Here is a 14,733-nt window from a genome sequence, read left to right as displayed (position 1 = left end):
AGGTCATTGATCAGAGGGTTAGTGGTGTAAAGGAGGGGCGCTGAAAGCCTCTGTCGTTACAGTTAGCGTTCTGCAGATGACCTCCCATGAGTCCAGCATCTCTGACACTTCATCCCTCGCTTTCTTTCTTGGACTAGTTTAATGGATGTGATTATTAGTTGCACTTGCTTCACATTCTCATTTGTAAAGACACTCTAGATCCTATACCTTGACAACATTTTAATGCATTATAAGTGTGTTCTGGACTTGCTCCAAAATGTCCTAAACCTAAAAAGCCTATTGAATCATATTTGATACACAAAGGCCTCTGAATGATCAACATGATCATAACTTTGCTGGTAAAAAACTGTTGCACACACAATCTACTACACGCTTTCTGTCATCTGATCGATAGTTTATACTTTTTTTTAGCAAGTAAAAGGCTTTTAGTATAAGTGTAAAATCCTCCATCATTTTCAACTTGTGGTTCACGGGTCTTTATGCTGTGAAATCTTTAATGATTTTTATAAAGCAAATGTAAGAATAGCTTTTATATTGTTAGTAATATTTCAAGATGAACACTTACTGGACTGATGCAACGTAGGTTTACTTAATTTTCCATACATTATTTTTTCTAGAAAAATCACGTTAAAAATGTGAGTGTCAAATATGATCCATCAGGCTTTTGAGGAAGATTTATTTGTTCATCTGTCAATCATTATTATATTGCATTGCAGTATATGTTTTAAAACTAAAGAGCTTTGATAATAAAACTAAGCATTTAAATATCATCTTACTAAGACATTATTGGCAGATGATGACAACTGATATTTATACAAATTTTGTGAATGTATCTGCTATACTGTTATGAACATCTCATTGATTTACATTACAAGCAATCATAATTTCATCTAGGGCTGGGCGATTTAAATCGCGATATTGTTATGCGCATCTCATCAGTAATGCCGGTTCCTTGATTAGTAGTAAATCGCCATCACCTGCTTTCAGATGAAGCGGCATTTACTACAAAGAGCCGTAGTTAACTGACAAGCTGAGCCAAATCACATCAATATCGCGGACGTATCGCCAGCGATATTTAATGCGATATGCAGAGCCGCCTTAACCTAATGTTAGGCCCCGGGGCTGAGAGGTTTTGTAGGCCCCCCATCCCCTCAATTTAAAGAGTCTCATTTAAAAAAAGTGTAATAGCCTATCTATAGGTAATCTACATCACAAAATGCATTAGTTTCTTTCGAGACCTACAACAGTGATTTTTTTAAATATTGTTTTTCATTTTAATATTGTTATTAACATATCACTGAGCACATAAACACAAGACACTTTATTTAACAACCACACACAGCAACTAAATTTCAACTTTATGCAAATGAGAAGCGATTTTCGCGAGCGACGACCAATAGGAAAGACGCCTTTCAGTGGAGCTCAGCTCCCGTCACCGTCTCGAGTGAAATTGCATGTGAATCGGCAAGACCGAAGAGTTCAAGGGCGATTTCACTGTTTTATATGATTTGACTGTAACTAACCACAAACATGGATATAATAAAATGATGCATGGAAAAGAAACTGTCGACAGTCTCAGTGAGTTTAATTCATACATTTATAGTTCGAGTGTTGTAGTTTTATGATGCAAGTTTAGCACTGCTGCAGTTCATTTTACAGTGCATTATGTTGACTATTAGAGACAAGAAAATGTATTAGCCTATTTGTCAAATTCGGATGACGTTTTAGTAATTGATGACAGTATGAGTGAGTTTAATTTGTAGATTGATCGATCGTTAATCTAGTAAATGATTTAATCCCTGAACACTGCTGTGTGGTAGATATAAAAACACTCTCCCAACAGCATACTGTTTCTTTTGAGCCTAATTCCTAGTCAAATTAAAATGATATAGTTGTATAATATCACTTGTGGTGGTGTTTTGTATAGATGTGGCCAGACGAGCAGTCTCGCCTCATTCGCGCCGCGGGACCTCTAGACCCGCGTAAACGCGTCTTTACAACACTGAAATCACTCGCGCCAGACGCTCTATTCGCGTTTGGTGTGAACGCACCCTAACAATAACATTAGAGCGACAGCACTACCAACACCCACAAGCGACTAGCGACATACAGCGACAAAATCTGACAAGTTAAAACAATATGACCTTTTCAGCTCATCATGAACCTGAACATGGGAGGCCCCTGAACTTGGGAGGCCCCTGGGCTTCAGCCCAGGTAAGCCCGTGCATTAAGGCGGCCTTGGCGATATGGCTCAGCTTGTCAGTTAACTACGGCTCTTTGTATACAGCAAAACCTCCAGTGTTAAATTAACACCCCTGGGAGTGTATGAGTCCACACTCAAGAGTGTTTAAGTTAATGAGATAACTAAGTGATTAATTTAGTGATGATTGAGCATTATTGAAGACACCTGATGTTAACAAGTAGAATCACTGAAGGAGAAAATCGCAAATTGTAAGTTACCATTATTGTGATGGGTAGTTGCTTTAGTTGGGCTCTGACCCTTTCATGTGTACTTTAGGTTTTGTTTGGCGGTTGTATCTGAGTTAAAACTGCCAGTTGAACAAAGAAAAAAAAATGATCTTTGTTGGTTATATTATGACAATCATCATTTGAACTTGATCACTGAGCTCATTAAGATCCTTCTTTCTGACTTCGATTTATGTTGTTGGTTACAGCATAACTGTGAATCTGAAAAAATGGCCAGAATTTTTGATATAAAGGATTTCTTAAAACTTGTTTAAAAAAAAAATCGTTCTTTTAGGCACACACAGATGTCAAGATTCAATCTTTGCATCTCAACAATGGTGAGGAGCAGAATATTCAATGAGGAAAAGTAAATTACATAGACAACTCAGATCATAATTTATTCATACCGCAATGCATGATGGGAGCCATTAATGAGTTGTGATTGGTGGCAGCCACTGCAGCATGCTTTATTATTGTCACCACCATTGTTGAGATTCACAGGCTGATTATTGATGTCTGAACGTCTTTTTGATAAGAGCAATGTTTATTAAATATTTTGAATTATAAGTAAAGTCCTGATAATCATAGGCTGAACAGTCACCAAACTGCCTTAATATGTTTCACTTTTCAGATCACAATATGATTATGTCAAAACATAACCAACACTACAAGATAACATTTTACTTTGTTCATTTAACTGTTATAAATCAATAACAGCAGACAAACAACAGTAAATATTAAAGTAAACATATAATGGTCTAGAGCCCAACTAAAGCAAACATCCATCACCTTAATGGTAACTTACAATTTGTGCTTTTCTTCTTCAGTGATTCTGCTTGTTAACATCAGGTGTCTTCAATAATGCTCAATCATCACTAAATGAATCACTTAATTATCTTCTCAGCCCTAAATGCCGCTCCATCTGAAAGCAGGTGATGGTGATTTACTACTAAATCAAGGAACCGGCTTTACTGACGAGCTGCGCATAACAATATCGCGATTTAAATCGCCCAGCCCTAATTTCATCTCACTTTTTGGCCATATAAATATCAGCAAGTTGCACAAAATTGCACATTTTTGCTCAGTTTGGGCCTCTGAAACAAACTGAGGTGTTTTTTCCTCAGAGTATGAGCTCCATATTCTCACTATATCATACTATATGAGCCATAAAAGCCTAATGTATCAAATATGATACTCAAACAAAAAACCCATATGCATGTTTTTTCTGCCTTTATTTTATATGTCAGGCTTTACAAGGTTAAGAAACCTTCTTTTGGCTAATTTCTAAGGCAGCATCACATGCTTTGATGAGACAATCCCATAATGCACTGCAAAATAAAAAATAAAAAAGTCCTTCTTAGATGGCAAACTATAAGCGGAAAGAAATGCAAACTAAAATATATGTAATTAAATACTGAAAAACATTGGTTAAAAAGGGTTCCATTGAACTTAATTACAATATTAAAATATAATTATAAAATATAATTCAAATATTAAATTATAATTCTTTTTTTTTACTTTACCTTCAGATATCTTTGCCATTAAATCAGATGTGTTATTTATTCAGCCAGCTATAAACATATTTAATGGCAGTTTAACTAACATGCTCTATTTTTTATTTTTGGCTTGACATTAGTATAGATCTGTCTGAAGAAAATAGTTCATGCAAATTCAGTATCGCGCCCCATTTTAGCAATGCTGATATTACTGCATACTTGCGCATATTTTGGCACCAGACACACAACGGCTGCATCTGAAAGCGTCGGCATCCTCTTGTTGACTTGTTGCATCCTCCGAAGCATTTTTAAGCTTTCGGACGCAGCAAAAATCAGTCTTGCATATCTAAAAGTAGGGCTGCACGATATTGAAGAAAAATGCGATTTGCGATAACTCATTAAATAATGCGATATTCGATATGCGATGCGATAATGCTTAAAAAGTGTGTAAAGTAAACTTAAATTATCTTTAAAATATCTTTAAAATTATATAACCTACATACTGTACGTGTTTCACATTCTTTTTGTGACAAGAAAACATCCCTACAGCTTCTGAAAGTGAACATCAGTGTAAATTTTAACATCAGTGTAAACCACAGGGTTAAGGGGTTCATGTTATCCTACATTAGGGTTATTAAACAACAGAAACTGAATAATCAAATGTAAAAATAAAACACTGCTTAGTTTTCACTGTATGAAATAAATATATACTGATTCTTATTAAAGCTTCAAAAGTTATTCAGCCGAGAGCAGTGAGTGATTTTTTCTTTGTCTTTTGTTCATGACCCCAGTTATTGCAAGCCGTTGCGATATGCATATCGCGATATATACATTTGCGATATTTCGATAATTTCGATATATTATCTAAAAGCTTGTCGCAATGCATTGTGGTTCATGAAGAGCAGGATGGATGACGGTGATCAAAACAAAAGGTTTTGTAAGTCTGTCAACTCTTGACTGTGTATCTCATGTCAAACAGCTATTTAAGTATTAAATGCATATTCACCGAATGAATTAACAAATTAATAATTGATAACGAGTTATACAACTACTGCAAGTATATCCAACCACCTGGATACATACAGTACACTCACGTAATGCATTACATAATATATAGCAAATGTGATTTACATAACATCGCAAAATTGTAATTATATTATCGCACAGCTCTATCTATAAAGTACCATACATATAGTATACTCGCATTAAACAAAATATACTATAGCAAATCTCAAAGCATGGAGATATTAAGATATTATAAGCATCAACATTTCTGTAAAGCTGCTTTGAAACAATGTGTTTTGTGAAAAGCCCAATAGAAATATAATTGATTTGACGTAGTAAAAGAGCTCATCTGTGTGCTGTTACTGCACTGAACGGCCCTGTATGGATTTGTTCTGCTGCAGCTGATAGTGATATTCTCCTCCATCTGCCACTTTCAGGATGCTCAATATGATTATCTGCTTCATCCAATTAAATCAATGCGAATCATCACGGGATGCTCGCTAATCCCTCGCCTCTCTGACTGACCTCATGCTGCTTTAAAGAGATATACTTCACCCAAAAATGAAAAGTTATGCATTCTTATTTTGTGGAACATGTTTGGAAGAATGTTGGGGACTGAACGACCCCATTGACTTCCACTGTATGGACAGAAAAACAAAAAAAATAGCTTTTATCAGGTTGGACTATATTTTTAACCCATGATGCATTGCAGTTGCAGGCACGTGTGTCCTTTACTCAGGGCATTTATTGTCTATATTGGCTATGTTTTATATAGTCGCTTTGGATAAAAGCTTCTGCTAAATGAATACATGTAAATTTGATTGCATCATAGATGTGTTTCTGATAGTTAAAGGGATAGTTCACCTTTAAATTGCAATGGCAAATTTATTCACCCTCAGTTTGTTCCAAACCTGTGTGAATTTCTGAACACAAAAGAAGATATTTTGAAGAATATGGGTAAATAAACAGGGAAAAGAAAGTCAATGGGGTCCATCAACTGTTTGGTAACAAACATCCTTCAAAATATATTTTGTGTTCAGCAGAAGAAAGAAATTCATACTTGTTTTGGACAACCTGAGGGCGAGTAAATGATGACCGAATTTTAATTTTCGAGTGAACTATCCCTTTAAGGCTGTAAGCAACAGCATAGATCGTCTAAGATTCAAAATACCAAATTGTAACTCAACATTGTATGCATCTATTGTGGAGAAGGCTATCCCATAATTCATTGCGATTTGGGTCAATTAAAAAAATATTTTTATGATGGAGAACAAAATATGTTGATTATAGACATACTTTTTATTAATTCATTGGCAAAAAGCATCAATAGTACATCAAACTATTGTTCAGTATCGTTAAAAGTAGAATATTTATCCAATATTTAGATGGACTGAGCTTTTAAAAAAAAATCATATTCTTAAGAGTATTGAGCCATTATCAAAATCTAAACTCCATTGAAATCATCTAAAATTTGGTTGCTGAGTACGTAGGGTGATTAAAATCAGTCACTAATGATGTTGTGTTTCTATAATATAATATAAACGTCCACCCTATAGAATGCCACTATAGGTCTCGGCATCCCAGCATGCTTTGGGACAGTAATAAAGTCTGTGCTGTGTTTTGACAGGCCAGTGTTGCATGTTACTCGAAACTTTCCATCTTCTGTGAGTTTATCCTCTCGCAAGGTTTAAGTGCACAAAAGACTAAGAGGATTTCATGTCAATTTGTGTCCATTTTTTTGTAAACAAGCATTAAAATTAAGCTGATTGCTCTCTGTTATTTGGGGGGGGAAATCCAAAGTTCTTTTTTCTTTGGGCATTTCCACAAAAGCGAGATTATATTCAGGAATAATGGACCTGTATTCTGAGAAAACAGGAACTGTAATTATTCAAGTGTTATTTTTCAGACTCGTCTGCTTGCTAAAATTATACCAAAGCGGTCTCTTTCAGCCAGCTGGAACCTCTCTGATCCACAGGAGAATAGTGATGAGGAATAAGATGGTGACTTATCTTATCCTTCTGTTGCCAGACTCTTGATTATCTGTCTTCATCTGGCCAAGAACTGAAACGTCTGTCTGACCGACATGCTAACTGGGCAATCACAGATTCTTTCGCTTTTTCATGCAGTTTTAAACGCCTGGTCTCTTGTAAGCATGACTTTGCAGCGCATCGATCTGAATGTTCAGGAATCCTGAAGGATTGGGTCAGTTACATGGAAACTGCACTGTTTATTGATCGGACAGGAAAGCACTTGGAACGGTCAGTCCATCTCAGGATGCAGAACATATAGAGCTGCTATATATAGCTGTCACACACAGACCAGCTTTGCGAAACACCCACATTTTTATTGTTCTTTAAAAGCTCAGGGGTATTAAGAGTTTCTACTTTGTCTTAGACACATTAACAATCAACAGTTTGGAGTCAGTAGTTGTTGTTTTTTTAAAGAAAGTACCCATGCTATTTTAGAGGTTTCTTATTTTGTTGGGTCTAACAGGTTTACATCCAAGGTCAAAAAACACTTTTTTCTCATAATGTGTGTGTGAGAGAGAGAGTGTGTGTGTGTGTGTGTGCGCGTGAGAGAGAGTGAGAGTCAGTGTGTGTGTGTGTGTGTGTGTGTGTGAGTGTGTGAATGTATGTGTGTGTGTGTATGTGTGTGTGTGTGTGTGTGTGTGTGTGTGTGTGTGTGTGTGTGTGTGTGTGTGAGATTGTGTGTGTGTGTGTGTGCGCGAGAGAGAGTGAGAGTGTGTGTGAGTGTATGTGTGTGTGTGCGTGAGAGAGAGAGAGAGTGAGAGTGTGTGTGTGTGTGTGCGTGAGAGAGAGAGTGAGAGTGTGTGTGTGTGTGTGTGTGTGTGTGCGTGAGAGAGAGTGAGTGTGTGAGTGTATGTGTGTGTATGTGTGTGTGTGTGCGTGAGAGAGAGTGAGAGTGTGTGTGTGTGTGTGTGTGTGTGTGTGTGTGTGTGTGTGTGTGTGTGTGTGTGTGGCGTGCGTGTGTGAAAGCATGTGGTGGTTTGGTCATAAGAAGTGAGGATTCAGGATAAAGAGATTAGACCTGATTAGAATATCTGTTCCCTATCAGTCGGTCACTCTCAGCGTACGTCGTGACCGACGAAAATGTAATCTCGCCAGAGAGGCCAATCTACTTTGAGTCTAACTAAACGAGCCAATGCACATTGGTGTGCAATCATTTGGATCAGCTGTTCAGCCACGCAGCGCGGGTATATAATGAGCAACAGGTGCGATTGCACTTCAGCTTTTTGCTTCGGAGCCGAGCACTTCGATGCTGTGTACTCTACTGAAAGAAGAGTGTTATGAGAACGAGCAAGCTCTCAAGGGGACTTCTCCAGTCTGGTTCGGGTGATACAGCGCGAATACAGTGGTCGATTTCCACACCCGCAGTGATGCAGTGATACCCACACCCGCGAATACAGTGGTCGATTTCTAGACCTCTGGAAACTCCATGTCTGGTCTCTGGACGGGATGCGGAGGTTCTAGGTGACTTACCCCCAGAGGTACTTTACACCATCACTTCAGCGCGGGCGCCATCTACGAGACGTCACTTCTGCACGGCTGCCGTCTACGAGACATGCGTCCGCCTTGAAGTGGAACCTGTTCGTCGAGAGGACCCCCGAAGGTGTTCGATAGGGTCCGTGCTTTCCTTCTTGCAGCAAAGGGCTGAAGCGAAGGCGGTCTCCCTCCACCCTCAAAGTACATGCTGCCGCTATTTCAGCATTTCACGATCACATAGATGGCAAAACAGTAGGAAAGCACGACCTGGTCGTCAGGTTCCTTAGGGGGGCGAGACGTTTAAACCCTCCTCAACCCCACTCCATACCCTCTCGGGACCTTTCCCTCGTGCTTCAAGCACTCCAGGATGCTCCCTTTAATCCTCTGCAGTCAGGAGACTTAAAGTTTCTCTCCATGAAGACTTTGCTGCTGGTTGCCCTGGCCTCTATCAAGAGGGTAGGGGTCCTGCAGGCATTTTCGGTCGACAAATCGTGCCTAGAGTTCAGGCCGGGTGACAACCATGTTGTACTGAGACCCCGGCCTGGCTATGTGCCCAAGGTTCTTACCACTCCCTTCAGGGACCAGGTGGTGAACCTGCAAGCGCTGCCCCTGGAGGAGGCAGACCCAGCCCTGGCTTTGCTCTGTCCCGTCCGCGCTCTGCGACTGTATGTGGACAGAACTCAAAGCCTCAGGACCTCAGACCAGCTCTTTGTCTGTTACGGAGGCCAGCAGAAGGGAAAGGCTGTCTCCAAGCAGAGGATGGCCCACTGGATAGTGAATGCCATCGCCTTGGCTTACCAAGCTCAAGGCGTGCCCTGCCCGCTCAGGTTGCATGCTCACTCCACGAGAGGCGTTGCATCCTCCTGGGCGCTGGCACGTGGCTCCTCGCTAACAGATATCTGTAGAGCTGTGGGCTGGGCGACACCTAACACGTTCGCAAGATATTATAGCCTACGTGTAGAACCCGTGTCCTCCCGTGTTCTCACCCTAAACGGGTACAAGCACTGAGAGGCCCAGCTCTGTCGGCTTGCTGCACCCTCCTTATTACGCCAGTGTGAAAAATCTGTTGAGTCCTCCAACACCCTCGGCCCGGACGTGTCGGAGCGTCCGGCACCAGGCCTTTATCCGTTGAATCCTTGAGAACTGGGTCTAGGCTGGGTCCCATATGTGTATTTCTTCCATGGCTGCTCCTAAACAGAAACGGTCCCAGTATTTCATATGCAGTACAACCTACGGGTTAGTCCATATGTATATCTCCACATTCCGCAGCGTTCTGAACGTTTTAGGCAGCAGATACAGATAATATACAATATATGGATAATATGTGATAGTTTTGTATGTTGATCTATAGTTGTCATCTGAAGTAACTGTCGTCTGATATCATCTCTAAGGCTGGATCCACACTGGAGCTGATGAGATTTATAGTTATAGAGAAGCAAAAAGAGAAGAATTAATGTAGCTGGAGTTCATAGTATTTTAAGCAGAGGACTAATATGTGATGATCGTACTATTTCATCATTGTAGTCAAACAGAAGAGCTTTTATATGTGAGTCTCTGTGCTCTACACACACTCTCACACGTGTGTGTTTCATACACTCATCATCTCGAGAAGGTGCCCTTGGGTTTGTTTCCTCGAGTACGTCAGTGTGGGGGTGTGAAGCGTGAGCTGTCGTCTGTGTGAGCTACAGGATCTACCACACACACACTCACACACACACGCACGCACGCACACTCACTTACTCACACACACTCACACATACACGCTCACACACACACACACACACACACACACACAGATAGACACACACTCAAGCTCGCACGCACACACTATCACACATTCACTCACTCACAAACTTACTCAAACTCACTCACTCACACTCACACTCACACACTCACTCACACACACACATACTCACTCACTCACTCACACACACACTCACGCACACACACTCACTCACACACTTACTCAATCATGCACACACACTCACTCACTCACTCACTCACTACTCACTCACTCACTCACTCACTCACTCATTCACGCACACTCACACACACACACACACACACACACACACACACACACACACACACACACACACACACACACACACACACACACACACACACACACACACACACACACACACACTGTTGTGTGTTTAAAAATAAATATTGCTGTTTATTACTATTGATGCATATAAATGAAAATAATGAAATGCTATTTTGTGCCTTCATTTTTTGAAATATTGTATTTTAGTTCTTACATTATTTTGAATCAAATCACAAATCGCTCTTAGTTCATTCAGAGAAGATACACACACTACTGTTCAAAAGTCAGAGGTCAGTATGATTTTTTATTTAATTTCTGATTATTATCGATGTTGAGAACAGTTGTGCTGCTTCATATTTTTGCATTTTGCTTTTTGCATTTTTGCTTATTTTTCAGGATTCTGTGATGTTCAAAACAGTTCAAAAGAGAACTTGAAACAGAAATATTTTTTAACAACGTTTTTACTGTCACTTTAATGATCAATTTAATGCATCCTTTTTGAATAAAAGTTTTAATTTCTTTCCACAAAAAAAAACAAAAAAACTGACCCCAAACTTTTGAATGACAGTGGAAATATGTGACCCTGGACCACAAAACCAGTCTTATGGGTAATTTTTTTTAAATTGAGATTTATACATCACCTGAAAGCTGAATACATAATCTTTCCATTGATGTATGGTTTGTTAGGATAGGATAATATTTGGCCGAGATACAACTATTTGAAAATCTGGAATCTGAGGGTACAGATAATCTAAATATTGAGAAAATTGCCTTTAAAGTTGTTCATTTATGTTCTCGATTGTGCTGCATCCATTCACAAAAATAAATGTTTTATATATTTAAGGTGGGAAATTTACTAAATATCTTCATGGAACATGATCTTTACTTAATATCCTAATGATTTTTGGCATAAAAGAAAAATCTATAATTTTGACCCATACAATGTTTTGTTGGCTATTGCCACAAATATAACCGTGCAACATAAGACTGGTTTTGTGATCCAGGGTCACATATAGAGAAATATTCAGAATTTAGTTTTTCTCTCCCAGTAGCATGTAAATAGTTTTAAATGGTGCGTGTGATGTGTGAAACACTAGTATTGTATGTGTTTTATTCCTCTTATGTAATGGCTCTGGGGTTAATCTTGGCTCTGCACCATCTGTTTTAATTCTGCATGTTTCTCAGTAATCTAGAAACTGCTTTAACCCCGTTTATTAGACTAGCTGTCATTCTTTGAAGAAACGCTAATTAAAGACTCGCTCAAGAGCTCATTATGACACAAATTTGTTTTGAGATGATTAATTGTATTCTAATTGTATTTCCGCATGAAATATACCACAAAATAAATCTTGCTATATTAAAATCCTGCATGCCTATTCACATCATAACTCATATACTGTACATAGACATCTTCTATCAAATGCACAACTACTTTTTTATTAATAAATGATTTTAATTACAAGCAACGGTGGTTCTCAGCTGTTCACATTGTTGAAGAAAAGCTATGATATATATAATGATGACATGAGGAGATGTGAGTGACTCTAATATGAGCAAATCTTGACATGCATTTGGCAGCCGCTTTTAATCAAAGCAACTTGCATATTGTCATTTATGCACTACTATTATAAAGTATGAGGTCATTTATTTTATTTAGAAAGGATGCATTAAATTGGTCGTTAAAGTGACAGTAAAGACATTTTGTAATGCTGTTGTTTTGAACTTTATATTCATCACAGAATCCTGAAAAAACGTGTTACGGTTTTCACAAAAATATGAAGCAGCATAACTGTTTTCAACATTGATAATAATCAGAAATGTTTGATATTAGAATGATTTCTGAATGATCATGTGACACTGAAGGATTAATGATGCTGAAAATTCAGCTTTGATCACAGGAAAAAAGTATATTTTACTATATATTCACATAGAAAACAGTTATTATAAATTGTTATAATATTTCACAATATTACTGTTTTTACTAAAGACTTACTAAAAATTGTGCCAATCAGTTCATGCATGTTGTGGTATTTGATTTGGGGAATTTAATAGAAGATTATTTATTAATCATTACTATTGATGCATGAATCAATTATGAATGAGCAGTTTTTGCCTGTTTAATGTTAATGTCTTTTGAATGTTAAATTGCTACAATTCCCCTTTTTTAACATTTAATTTAGATTTTTATTATTATTAATATTATTATTATTATTTGTTATTAAAGCTGCAGTTCATAGTTTTTCCTCTTTGTCGCCATCTCTGTTTGAAATCTGCAATTGCAGTTATTCGCGGAATTATCGACTTTACGTGGGTTGTGCCTCGGCACGGCACAGCGCGGATGAATCCAATGTTTTGAGGAGAATGTGTCTCTCCGTCACCGCGCCGGTGTGGATACTGTCATTCAGAATCACAGATTCTACTTTTTGGAAGTATGACCAACATAAGACTTTTCACCGGAAAATGTCGTCTGAACAAGTAAGTAACATCCACTTTTGTTCTGACCAACTAACGGGAAAAAAAGCATTGCAGTAAATCGCGCTGATTAAATCTAATGATCGCTTATCATTTCACATCAAACCGTGCAAATTATACTTTGTGCTCAAATTGTTAATGTTAACAACATCAGCATGGCGTGACTACATTTGTGTATTAGGGCTACCTGTAGTTCAGTTCTCTGTAACGGTATGAATTAAGCGAACAAGTGCGCTACAGTTACATAATTGAACTAGGGATGGGTCGATTAGCGGTTTCACTATAAACCACGATAAAATGTACTGACGGTTAGTATTATCGTTTAAAATTTAATTATCATTAAAACCGTGTTTGATTACCGCGATTTTAATAACTCACTGTAAATCCTGTCCAGCCAGCAACAGCTCTGACGCCGGCGCAGCGCGCAATGTTGTTGGTTTTTTATTCGAGAAGGAATGGCGGAAGGCAGATTAATGTTTTAAATCTTACATGATCACAAAAATATTATCAAACTCAGTAAACAATAAATCAACTCTGATTTCATTTTCAATACAATCGAAAACGGAGACGCAAGACGGCAAGTTGTATTTGAATGAAACGTGAGAGCGCGTCCGTTGTGATACATGTGTTATAATGCGTTGTTATTGACAACGGTCATTTTAAGGAAGGAAATGCCACAGAATATAATCTTGCTTAAAAAAGTGCATAGAGCTGCTTGTTTTATTTGTTGATTTTCAAATATAAAAAATGTTTTCAGTGTGAGCATCAGTTATTTTTGAACACTTTCATCTCGTTTTAACAAAACCGTGATAATATTGATAATCACGATAATTTTGATCACTATTATCGTGATATGAAATTTTCATACCGTCCCATCCCTAAATTGAACCATTGAAATGTCTTACCTGTCCAGCAGAAAAAAAGACGTCTCTGCTTTCGTTTTGAACCCCTTCAAAACACGGAGTTCAAGCCAAATTTAAAAAGCCCTACATTTAATGCCCTTCCGATATTATCCTTGTTTTCAAATAGGCCCGGTTGCAGTCTCTTTTTTTTCTGTAGCCACTCCAAAGTCTTTTGCATTTTACGACGGGTGAATCTCCAGTGGTGATCGTCGTTTGAACCTTTCTGGATCCGCCATCAAATTGATAAGTTTAATTATATCAAGTGCTGTGAGAAAAGGCTATAAATCTCCATCTCCAACATCCTCACACACCCAATGCCTACTAGCCGAGACTCTTCTTTATGTGTACAGTCAGATGTGACGTAATGACATAAAGACATTCTCGAATTTCCCGTGGAAATCCACCAGTACCACTGGAAAACATTATCACAAGCTTGCCGTTTTGAATCGAGCTACGGCAAGCAGAGAGTTTTGAACACTGGCTGGTTATGTACTTGCTCGGTTTTATTTTGGATCATTTTTAACCCAGAAAAGTTACGGACTGCAGCTTTAAAATGCATTTTATTGTGTATTTTGTACATGTATATCAATAAATCCCTGGCATTTGTCCTGTGGTAATATTGAGACATTACCCGTCCAGCACTGGGTCTTTTACGCTGTAAAAGTAAAGGTAAATGTCAAAGGTCGCTGTCATGTTGTGGTGAAGCTTTCAATATGACACAAAACTAAACATTGGTTTCTTTGTTGAAGAACATGGGTCAGTTCGATTTCATGGAGAGGCTGCTGCTGTTGGCTAGATTAGTAACCATGGTAACCGTCTGGTGTTCGGACTGCACTTTC

General features: G+C 38.3%; 1 protein-coding gene across 2 annotated transcripts in view; it reads left to right on the top strand.

The window, feature by feature from the left end:
- slc4a10b (solute carrier family 4 member 10b) overlaps positions 1–14,733 on the top strand; it is an 89,732-nt gene that overhangs the window by 16,481 nt on the left and 58,518 nt on the right. The window lies entirely within an intron of this gene.

Source organism: Leuciscus leuciscus (genome assembly GCF_965113295.1).
Source record: "Leuciscus leuciscus genome assembly, chromosome: 7".
Classification (NCBI taxonomy): domain Eukaryota; kingdom Metazoa; phylum Chordata; class Actinopteri; order Cypriniformes; family Leuciscidae; genus Leuciscus; species Leuciscus leuciscus.
This window is presented reverse-complemented; position numbering and strand designations above follow the sequence as displayed.